The sequence below is a fragment of the Eriocheir sinensis genome, chromosome 10, assembly GCF_024679095.1.
Source record: "Eriocheir sinensis breed Jianghai 21 chromosome 10, ASM2467909v1, whole genome shotgun sequence".
In the NCBI taxonomy this organism is placed as follows: domain Eukaryota; kingdom Metazoa; phylum Arthropoda; class Malacostraca; order Decapoda; family Varunidae; genus Eriocheir; species Eriocheir sinensis.
In genome coordinates, this window is record NC_066518.1 from 16,235,161 (window position 1) to 16,246,764 (window position 11,604).

Sequence of the window (11,604 nt, forward strand, 5' to 3'; positions counted from 1 at the left end):
TGTGTGTGTGTGTGTGTGTGTGTGTGTGTGTGTGTGTGTGTGTGTGTGTGTGTGTACGTGCGCGTTCGTGTGTTTACGTGCGCGTTCGTGTGTGTGTTTGTGTGTGTGTGTGTGTGTGTGTGTGTGTGTGTATGTGTAGTACCGTTCACAATATTGTTTATGTCTCAGGGGCCGACATGTGAGGCGCGGTGCCCCGCTGGCCGGCACGGCGTCAACTGCAGTGAAACTTGTGGATGTCTGAATGGTGCCTCATGTCACCACGAAACTGGCAGGTGAGTGTGAGTTGTCCTTTTTTCACGACTTAGGATCTTTGAAAGGTGTCGGATGGTGAAGGTACATTACTTCATTGCATGTGTTCATATTCTCTCTAATTCTGTCCACACAGGTGCCAGTGTCGTGCAGGATTCACAGGTTTCAGCTGCGGTCAGCCGTGCCCTCTGGGACGATTCGGGGAGGACTGTGTGTCAGTGTGTGACTGCAATAACAGCGGCGGCTGTGACCGTGTGACTGGGCAGTGTAGCTGCGCCCCAGGATGGCGGGGCCGTCAGTGCGACATCCGTGAGTACCGCAAGGAACTGAGTTTTAAACAAACTTTTGAAAGTACTTTAGACCTGAAAAACTTTATAGGGGAATATTGTTGTCTGTCTTAATACGAACTATTAACCGAAATATCTTTCAGCGTGCGAGGCGGGCCGCTATGGGGCCGGATGTGCCATGAACTGCAGCTGTGCCAATGGAGCCGAGTGTGACCACATCTCTGGCGCTTGTGTCTGCAAGCCAGGCGAGTCTCCCACTACACTCCACTCCAAAATAAACTGTGTTCCATAAATTCACATAAATGGAAGGTTTCTATATCATAATTTTTTTAAGTAACCACATGTTTCTAACCCTCCTCAGGCTGGCGAGGAACGTTTTGCTCCAGGCCGTGCCCGGACGGCTTCTGGGGCGTGGAGTGTCGCTATCAGTGTGACTGTGACAAGGGGGCAACCTGTAATCCGGCGACGGGCGTGTGTTCATGTCCGCCTGGCAAGCATGGCCACCACTGCTCCAGGAGTGAGTGTGGCATTATTTTTATGACCTACAAGTCTCGGCATTTTCTTACCTAACTGACCACCTTTAGTTTCGACAGTCTGCCATTACATTGCTGTCTTTAGATCACTGTTTATTTTTGCTCAGTATATTATTTTAGTAAATCACGTGCTGAGTAGGTAAGTGATATGCTGATTTTCTGTATCGTCCGCAGCCTGTCCGAGTGACCGGTGGGGAAACGACTGTCAACATGTGTGTCTCTGTCACAATGGAGGGGTCTGTGACCGCGTGTCCGGGGCTTGTGTGTGTCCTGCTGGCTACATCGGTGCTACATGTCAAGACAGGTGTCCTAACGGCACCTTCGGCAGTGGATGTCAGCATACCTGCCTGTGTCAGCATGGCGCCAGCTGTCAGCACAACACAGGAGCATGTGTGTGTCCACCTGGCTACACCGGCACGTACTGCGAGCGAGGTTAGAGAAAACACGATGTCTTGAAAAGATGAGGACCATTATATTCAGATAAAAGCCTTTAAATTTTCATATGAAAGTAATAAAATTGTGTACCTGTTTATTATTAAGGGTAGTACATTTGGAATCGTATGTTTGATTCCGTGCCTAAGTCTTGGCCTTGCAGGGTGTGGGCCGGGGAGGTACGGACCAGGGTGCAGCCTCACGTGCCAGTGTGCGAACGGCGGCGAGTGTGACCCAGTGAGCGGTGCTTGCAAGTGTATGCCAGGCTGGTGGGGGCCCCACTGCAACAAGTCTTGCCCACTAGGTTAGTTAAGTTTTACCCTAAGCTGTTTATAAGTGTGTGTGTGTGTGTGTGTGTGTGTGTGTGTGTGTGAGAGAGAGAGAGAGAGAGAGAGAGAGAGAGAGAGAGAGAGAGAGAGAGAGAGAGAGAGAGAGAGAGAGAGAGAGAGAGAGAGAGAGAGAGAGAGATGGAGAGATAGAGAGAGAGAGAGAGAGAGAGAGAGAGAGAGAGAGAGAGAGAGAGAGAGAGAGAGAGAGAGAGTGTGACACTGGTGGGAGCGGTGTGAGTCAGAAGAGAGAGAGAGAGAGAGAGAGAGAGAGATAGAGAGAGAGAGAGAGAGAGAGAGAGAGAGAGAGAGAGAGAGAGAGAGAGAGAGAGAGAGAGAGAGAGAGAGAGAGAGAGAGAGAGAGAAAGAATGAAGGTAAACAGACATATGAAAAGAACTAAAGTTGAAGACTATAAGAACGAACAAAGAGAGAGAGAGAGAGAGAGAGAGAGAGAGAGAGAGAGAGAGAGAGAGAGAGAGAGAGAGAGAGAGAGAGAGAGAGAGAGAGAGAGAGAGAGAGAGAGAGAGAGAGAGAGAGAGAGAGAGAGAGAGAGAGAGCAGCAGCAGCAGCAGCAGCAGCAGCAGCAGCAGCAGCAGCAGCAGCGAGTTCTGCTGATCATCTGATACCAGCAGTGACCGCCACAACGCTCTCTTCCAGGGAAATGGGGCGCGGAGTGTGAGCGTGTGTGTGACTGCGAGCAGGAGGCGCGTTGCCAACCCATCACAGGCCAGTGCCAGTGCCCGCCAGGCTTCATCGGTGACAAGTGTCAGTTCAGTAAGTACCCAACATTTAACCATCTCCTAGTGATGGGTGATACTCGATTATTTCAGTAATCAATTATTTCGATTACTTCTGTGGTCAGTAATCGATTACTAATCGATCACTTTTCGATTACTTTCACCTTAATTTGGATTGTACAGTGGTATATTGGTAGAGTATGGAGTATAATGTTATGGTATATGTTCTCTCTCTCTCTCTCTCTCTCTCTCTCTCATAACCAAATATTTAATAATAATGTAAAATATCCGGGAAAAAAATAGCATAAAATTTAATTAACAAAAATCAAAATGGAGCTCACAAACTCGTGATTTTTAATAATTATCAAGTAATAGTTTGGTAATCGACTACTAGGAATTATAATCGATTACTAATAAAATTACCTTGTAATCGATGTAATCAATTACAAGTAATCGATTACCCCCACCGCTACCACCTGCTTACTTTTCTGAAATAAACGTATGAATATGAGACTTCATAGACATTTTTTTTTTTTTTTACGTCTACGCCTATAGCGCCGGTAGGCTTGTTTGAGGGGCCTGGATGGTAGTCGGCCCCAGCCCGTCATGGCGCAGGCAAGTGCTTATAGTGGCGCCATCTTCTCTTGGCTCATGCTGCCCCCCGGAACTCGTTCTTAATTAACTTGGACGGTTTCCTCTAGAGTTCGGGTTGATGGGTGGTCTTCAGGACAGCATGTGGGTAGTTTTAAGCCACTCGGCGGTGACTGGTGGTAGCGTGGGGATTCGAACTCGCGTCGTCTATCACGCGGTGAATGTGGGCCCAGCACGCTACCACTCAGCCATCGCCTACCCTGACCCTAATTACTTTGATTTGTCATTCCAGTCTGTGCCTTGGGTCAGTACGGGGTGGAGTGCAACAACGAGTGTCGCTGTGGCCCATCCCAGCCGTGTGACCACGTGAGTGGGAAGTGCGCGTGTCCCCCAGGCCGTGAGGGACAGCAGTGCCACCAATGTGAGTCAGCTTCTCACGCCTCACTCACCATCATTTCATACTTGCTTGGCTTCCATTGCAACACATAATCAATTTACTCATCCCACCGCATATAAACAACTCGACCCCTTCACAGACTGTGCCGAGGGCCTGTGGGGAGAGGGCTGCCGCCAGAAGTGTAAGTGTGCCGGATCATCTCTCTGCGACCCCATGACTGGCGAGTGTTTCTGCCCCGCGGGGCAGAGGGGCAGGAAGTGCCGCAGAGGGTGTCTCAGGGGACGCTACGGAGTCAACTGTAAACAGGTGAGCTTTACAAGACCGATTGTGTGCTCCCCAAGCCATTACTACTATGGACTCCTCATCAGATAGACACTGCTGAGCGTAACATTTTCACTTTCCTCCTAAACAGAAATGTCAGTGTAAAAACGGGGGAACGTGTGACCGTGTAACGGGTCAGTGCCAGTGTCGCGACGACTACTATGGTGCCACGTGCTCCCTCGCCTGTCCTGCCGGCACCTATGGGCCGGGTTGTAACCAGGTACGGTTTCTGACGGTATGCATGTGGATGAGTACTTGCTGTGTGATCCCAAACCTACAGTGAAACTTTGTAATGCGTTACCGGCAGACGTGTGAGTGTCAGCATGGCGGGGTGTGTGACTCAAGCGGGGCGTGCAGCTGTCCGGCGGGGTACTCGGGGAAGCTCTGGGAGACCACCTGCTCACAGTGCACCTGGGGCGGACACTGCTCCTCTCAGTGCCACTGCCAAAACGATGCACTTTGCCATCCAGGTAACAACACAAACCTGAAGCAATTCCCATAATAATGCAAGTTACTTACTTTGGCAATACCTGAACTAAAGTTCCATACTCTGAAATAATGCACATTGAACTCTTCCTCTCACATTTCTCTTAGTTTCTACAATCCTGCCATTCGTCTTTCTTTGTTCCACCAATACAATACAGAGAAGCTTCATTTGTCTATAAAAAAAACTCTGGAAAGTAAATCAGTTTCCATACACTTTGAAGGAATTGAGCGGTGCTTTGAGGTTAGGCGTCTTTTATCGTCTCCATCAGTTATTTTTCCTTCCTATAGCTACCCATAGGCAAGGGCCTAGCCCCCCCTCGTATGGAAAATGCATCTAGTGTGTAGGAGGTTTACAGACGCGGTCCTTTTAGACAGAGTAGACACATTGGCTTTTCGCCTCGACAGCTCTCCTCCTCTCACTGGTTCTTCTACCTCTTGTATTCCGCCGCAAAGCTGCATCTCTTTCCATCTTTTACTACTATTTTCATACAACCTGTTCTTTTGAACTTGCTCTTGCATGGCCCCACCCCCCTGCGGCCTTGATGCACAAGCTTTTTACTCTTGCTCAGTCCCAATTATGTTGAAATATCTAATGCGGGAGTTTATAAACATCATTCTTTCATTCCTTTCCTTGTCAACTCTGGAACAGCCTTCCTTCATTTGTGTTCCCTTCAGCCTACGACTTAAACGCAGTTAAAAAGAGAATATCAAGAATCCTTTCCAGCTGATTTTTAACAATAATTTTGAATGCTCCTTCTCTTCGTTTTTGGGCAGCAGCAACATAGGGCTTTTTTTCTATATCTTATTTTTTCGCCCCCGAGCTGCCTCCTTTGCTGTAAAAACAAACAAAATAAAAAGTAATTTCTACTGTTGCTTCACAGCCACCGGGGAGTGTCTGTGTGGCCTGGGATGGACCGGGCCACACTGCGACCAGGCGTGTGAGCCGGGCAAGTACGGACCAGACTGCCGCATTGACTGTGCCTGCCACCACAACGCCTCCTGTGACCGCTTCTCGGGCTGCTGCGAGTGTGGGCCAGGCCGCTACGGACGCTATTGTGAACTAAGTGAGAGTTGGAAACAAGTTGTTTGCGATGATGGAATATTTGAGAAGGAATGGCCTTACGAAAACTCATAGGAAACTTTTTGCACTTAAAAAAGTTGTCATGTCTTTGGTCAGTATCTTCACGCATACAAACCTTAAAGAATTTTCTTAAATTAGTTTTCGTGCTGACTGGCAAAGCTAAAGTTCTTACTTCCCCCGTTAGTGTGCCCCCCAGGGTTCCATGGAGAATATTGCTCCCGCGTGTGTGACTGCCGCAACGGTGCCACCTGTGACCCCCAGAATGGCCAGTGTCGCTGTCTGCCTGGCTTTATGGGCGACACGTGTAATGACGTCTGTCCTTCAGGTAATGTAACACCTTTGAACTTAGTAGACCACAGTTACCTTTCTAATTCAGTTTTTCTAATACAAAATACAATGTAATTACTGTCCCAGCTACGATTTGTTTTTAAGAATTTCGTGAATCAGTCAGACGCCATTTTTCTGGTCTTAATTAGTGGAATATCTTGCTCAGTGATATTATTTTTTTGAAATAAATAGTATAGCTCGTGTATCTATTTATCAGTTCTTATTTTCTCTACGTTACTTGGAAATATGATCGCGCCATGTTATAACAACTTAACCGATATTATAGCCACAGTTTTTCCGCAGGCATGTTCGGTGCTCACTGCCGCCAAAAGTGCCACTGCGGCCCATACACTTGCAGTAAGGAGACAGGGGAATGCCAGTGTCCGCCAGGCAGAACAGGAACTAACTGTGCTATGCGTGAGTACATTGTACACTCCCACCTTCCACTCCTTGATGTTCGTTGTTATCGTTGTCTTTCCATTTTCTCACCTGGGAAACTGATGACATTACTTGTTGGCTTATTTAATTCTGTGACTGGAAATGGTAACGTAATGTGGTGGGCGTCCCTTAACTGCGTGAATGTGTACGTCAACACATCTCATACATGCAATATGTATACATCAAACGCCTCACAATACAGTAAAAACAAATCCTACTCACAATGCATTCAAAATACAGCACCATAATCACAAAGCACTTACAATGATACAGAATTGGCATGGTAATGTGTATATAGGTGGGTATGCATACATTTTATTGCAAGAAAAAAATCTAACAAGGGGTATTTTTAACAAATGTTTGAAAACTTCACATCTATTAAAAAAAAAAAAAACTAGGTTCGAGCACCCTTCAGCTGACATGTTGCGTAATTTTAGGCAAAACTCGCTAAAATGAACAAACTGTGACTGATTTGGTGACCCCCCTCCCCCTCCCCGCACCCTCGATAGATGTTGCATCGTGTTTCAAGCAAATATACAATAAATACTCTTGAGAACTGCGTTTTTTTCGGAAAAAATCTCTGAAATAAAAATTTTCATGGCATTCACTGGTATCTACAGACTTACTGACAATTTTGTTTAGTACTTCAGTCTATAACATTAATAGACATTATAAAGTCATTAAAATCCAAGAGGCAGACACAGAATGAATAGAAAGACCTAAACATTATAGTAAAAAGCAAAAAATTCTCTTATAGTAGAATACGAGCCTGGTGATTCTCAACAGACCAAACCTGGCAACGAGATGGTGCCTCCTGTTACCCTCGCCTTTGAGCGAATAACAGCTATGCATGTATAAAGATTATGAATATGACTGAATGCACAAATAACGACTCTTTGTAATAATTTGTATGTGTATCTAACTCGTAAAGGAGAGAAGTAAAGGTATAGGAAACAATACCTTTATTAGGTATCATCTCAACACCACAGAGGTATACATAAAATATAGGCTATGTATTTATGACCACGCTAAAAAGTGCCATCCAACACAGTAAAGATTTTTTAACGTGCCTATATCTCATTTCCTAACTTTCTGTTATGAACGTTTTCTACTAACCTTTAAGTCTCCTGAAACCCGTAGGAAACATTTTTTTTTAAGTGTTCGCCTATAGCACCGGTAGGCTTTCTTCTGGGGCCCGTCATGGCGCAGGCAATTTTTATAGTGGCGCCATTTACTCTTGGCTCATGCTACCCCCCGGAACTCATTCCTGATTCACTTGGACGGTTTCTTCTCGAGTCCGGGTTGATGGGTGGTCTTCAGGACAGCATGTGGGCAGTCTTGGACCACTCGGCGGTGACTGAAAAATCCCAAGTGGTAGCGTGGGGATTCGAACCCGCGTCGTCCAGCACGCTGTGAATGCAGAGCCCACACGCTAACCACTCAGCCACCGCCTACCCATATATGTTATAACAAGTGAGAAAAAGGCAATGAAGTGCGCAAACACGCGGCCACTTGCTGCGATACAGCCGAAAGCGTCCCAAGGCTCACCACCAAAAGTCTCAATAAGGAATGTTTAATCTCTTTCCCTTATGGGGGCATTTCCCTCCTTTAGAGCTTAGCTCCCCTCATTCCCGGCTTGATTCATGGGTTTTAGTTACTCCTCCGTCCGTGGGTGGTGAGCCACGGGACGCTTTCGGCTGTATCGCAGCCTGTGGCCGCGTGTTTGCGCACTTCATTGCCTTTTTCTCACTTATTATAACACCCATAAATATCCCTTTTTTACCTCCGCCAACGAAGTTGGGAGGAGGTTATATTTTCGGTCCGGTCAGTATGTTTATTTATTTGTTTGTTTGTTTGTTTGTTCGTGAGCAGTCTCCTGTGCACAATTTTTCGGATATCTCAACCAATTTTTCAGGGAAGCTTCGTGTCCATCCAGAATAGAACCCATTAAATTTGTGATGTCAAAGGTCAAGGTCAAGGTCGCACAAAACGTCATTTTGGCCATAACTTCGGTTCTCGTCGTCGTAGACTTCAGACTTGGTTCATATTTTAGCTCATGGAAAAACACACCTTGCATGGCCTTGACTTTGACCTTGACCTCGAAAAGTTCGCCAAAGGTCAAAGTTAAAAAAAAAAAAAATCATCACATTTCGAAAAAAAATGCTTCCATATGATGCACCTTGCATCCAGAATCGAACCCATTATTTTTTTTATGTCAAAGTTTAAAGGGCAAGGTCAAGGTCGCACAAAACATAATTTTGGCCATAACTTCGGTTCTCGTCCTTGTAGAGACTTCAGACTTGGTTCATATTTTAGCTCATGGAAAGACGCACCTTGCATGGCTTTGACCTTGACCTTTCACCTTGACCTCGAAAAGTTCGCCCAAGGTCAAATTTTTCAAAAAATTGAATTTAATCAAATTTCAAAACAAATGCTTCCATATGATGCACCTTGCATGGCCTTGACATTTACCTTTGACCTTGACCTCGAAAAGTTCACCCAAGGTCAAAGCTTAAAAAAAAAGAATTTCTTCAAATTCCGAAAGAAATGCTTTCATATGATGCATAGGATCACAGTTGATGCCCATACCAATTTTCAGGACGATCTTTGGCGGAGGTGTGCACTCTCCGAGTGCTATGCGTCTAGTCACACTTGTTTTCATTCCTGCGGTTATTCAGAATGTCTCTAGGGTACCAGAACAACACAAGAATAGTTTTTCAGTACTTTTTTCATTTTCCTTGTATTTCTGAGCATTGTATAGTGTTCATTTAGCCATACCATAATCCTTTTAGATCTGTTATACTTTTTTTCCCAAGTTCTCATTAGGAAAATATATTTTCCTAAATTTTGTGATAATCATCTTTCTCACACAATTTTGACGTCATTTGGCTGAGTTAATTTTACAATAATTGCATGAAAATAAGTATTTCCACTGTTAAAGGTGAAAATATGCAGAAACGTTACTCCATCACTGAACCTCAGTAACATTTGAAAACACGACACTGACGCGTCACAGACTAATGGCGTCCCACTGCCGGTACTCATCCGCGCTCACTGTAACATTATGTTCATTGTAACATCTAAAGTTTATCAACAACACCAAAAAAAAAAAAAAAAAAAAATCGTTTTAGCAAAATGCACTATAACATCCTTTTGCTGTAGGATGCCCAACTGTTTTCTGTCCTATTAGAGAAGAAAAGTTTGGCACTGTTTTGAAAAATAATCCAAATTCTGTGTTATATCTTTTGTTAGAGTTTTTGTTAGGCACACTTTTGGGGGAGCATTGGGCAATAATTCCGAAACATCGACTTTTCATTTTTTGGAATTATTTTTATTCGTCTAAATTATCTGACACTTACTAGAACATATATCAGTAAGATTATACATAACATTACAAAATCATGAGAATCAGGTGATATACGAGACATGACTACAGTGCCTTTCAGGTCATAAAGTGCAACACTGTTCTATGTTGCAGCATGCGGGGAGGGCAAATACGGCCCCGGATGTCGAAAGGTGTGTGAATGCCACCACGGAGGCAGTTGTCACCCCGCCACAGGACACTGTACCTGCACGCCAGGCTGGCTGGGGCCCACCTGCCGTGAGGAGGACGGTGAGTCCAAAGTCTCATTGTCCTGACAATCCTTATATTCCCTTCGAGTTTTTATCTGTATAACTAAAACTGTCTCTCTCCTCCTCATGCATTCAGGAGACCGACGTAAGTATAAAATCATTGATGAATTTGAGTAATATTGTTTTACAAGTCCGTATATATATATATATATATATATATATATATATATATATATATATATATATATATATATATATATATATATATATATATATATATATATCATAATTTATAAGGCGACAATATAATCCTTTCAGGATACTGGCTGACCACTAATGTTAATTTTGTATTCCATTTCTCCTTCCGCCCTTCCCATCTGACCTCTCAGTCTCATACGTCACTACAAGCGATCAACGCGGCCGAGCTGACATTCCGGTGGAGCTGAGCTGATCACGGAGGCAATGAGTCTAGCGGAGACTATGAACGATGCCTCATTCACTTACTGATCTCTAAGGAGCCGTTGACTGTAGTAGTGCCTCCTACGTGTGTGTGTGTGTGTGTGTGTGTGTGCGTCAACTAAATGAACCAGGAAGATGAAATTTGTTTGTACTATGCTGTGAAACTTGATGTGATATCAGAATTGTTTTCTGTGTTAGCAAAACGCTCCTGACTTGGTTGACGCACGCAATAAAATGCTGCAAGTAGTGACGGCATGTTGAACAAAAGGGGTGTAGAAGTATTAGAGTATGTGGATGTGAAAACTAATCAATGAAATGTCCCCAGATTTAATATAACAAGTTTCATGACACGGACGTGACTCAGGAGGACCTGGTGAATGTGTCTAGTGACCTCAGTGAGAGTGTTGCGAAACAAACTATACTATGTACAAATTTGCAGAGTATAATTGCCTGGAACATTCTGTGGACTGTCAAAGTAGACTAATCAAACAAACAATTGTGCAGCTCAGCATTGGTCATGTGTTCTGCTGCCAGTGCTTCACTTCAGTAGGGGGGGAGTCGGGAGAGTATGACTATGCTCCTCAGTTTGTACTCCCCATTCTAATTAGTGCTCAGTTCAGAAAAAAAATATATATAATTCGAAGATTTGAGCTGAGGCATGAATATTAAATATTATCAAAACAACGTTTGAACACACTTTATTTTGACAATAGTTCCTTTTTTATACGTCAGTTCAGTTTGTCAAAGGATTTATTTCATAACATGAACATTACTTGTAATGGTGAAGACCAGGTGGCGGACTGACCCCAATGGATGCAGGCAAGACGAAGGTGAGAAGTGGAGTGCTATTTGAACGGGATACTGTCGATAATCATTTTCTTGCTGCAATTTACGGCCCACAATATTTTTCCTTCGGCAGTGGTTGTGCCGCTTATGAAAAGGAAAGGGATAATGATCATGATTTTCAAGGCTTATGAGAGTGGCACAAGTTTGCCTCAGTTACAGAGCAGGAAATATGTATATAATGGGAGAATAAAAAGAAATAATAATGTTCAAGAAAAAGCAATGTGCTGCCGGGTTGTTATAGGAATCGATAGAGTAGGTTAGGTGAGCACATGCAATTTTTAGTGGTCATCAGTTTAATGACATATGTGTGTCCCATTATGGCAAATGAGATTCCGCGTAAATGCTATTACTTTGTTGACCGACTGAATAGTTTATGACATGTTAAAAGCAACTTTTAAATGAATAGTTGGTCACCGCGTGTGGTCATGGGGGTTTGAGTGTGTGGATGCTACCACCTGTCAAAAGTTGCCAACTGTCAGGAACTTTTACAAGTGAACTGGAATATTTTTTTTCTATTTCG

The 11,604-nt window shown here is 44.1% G+C and overlaps 1 pseudogene; it reads left to right on the forward strand.

Moving 5' to 3' along the window:
- Window positions 1–10,923, forward strand: part of LOC126996647 (multiple epidermal growth factor-like domains protein 6) — a 55,750-nt pseudogene extending 44,827 nt beyond the window's left edge.
- Window positions 10,924–11,604: the final 681 nt, after the last annotated feature.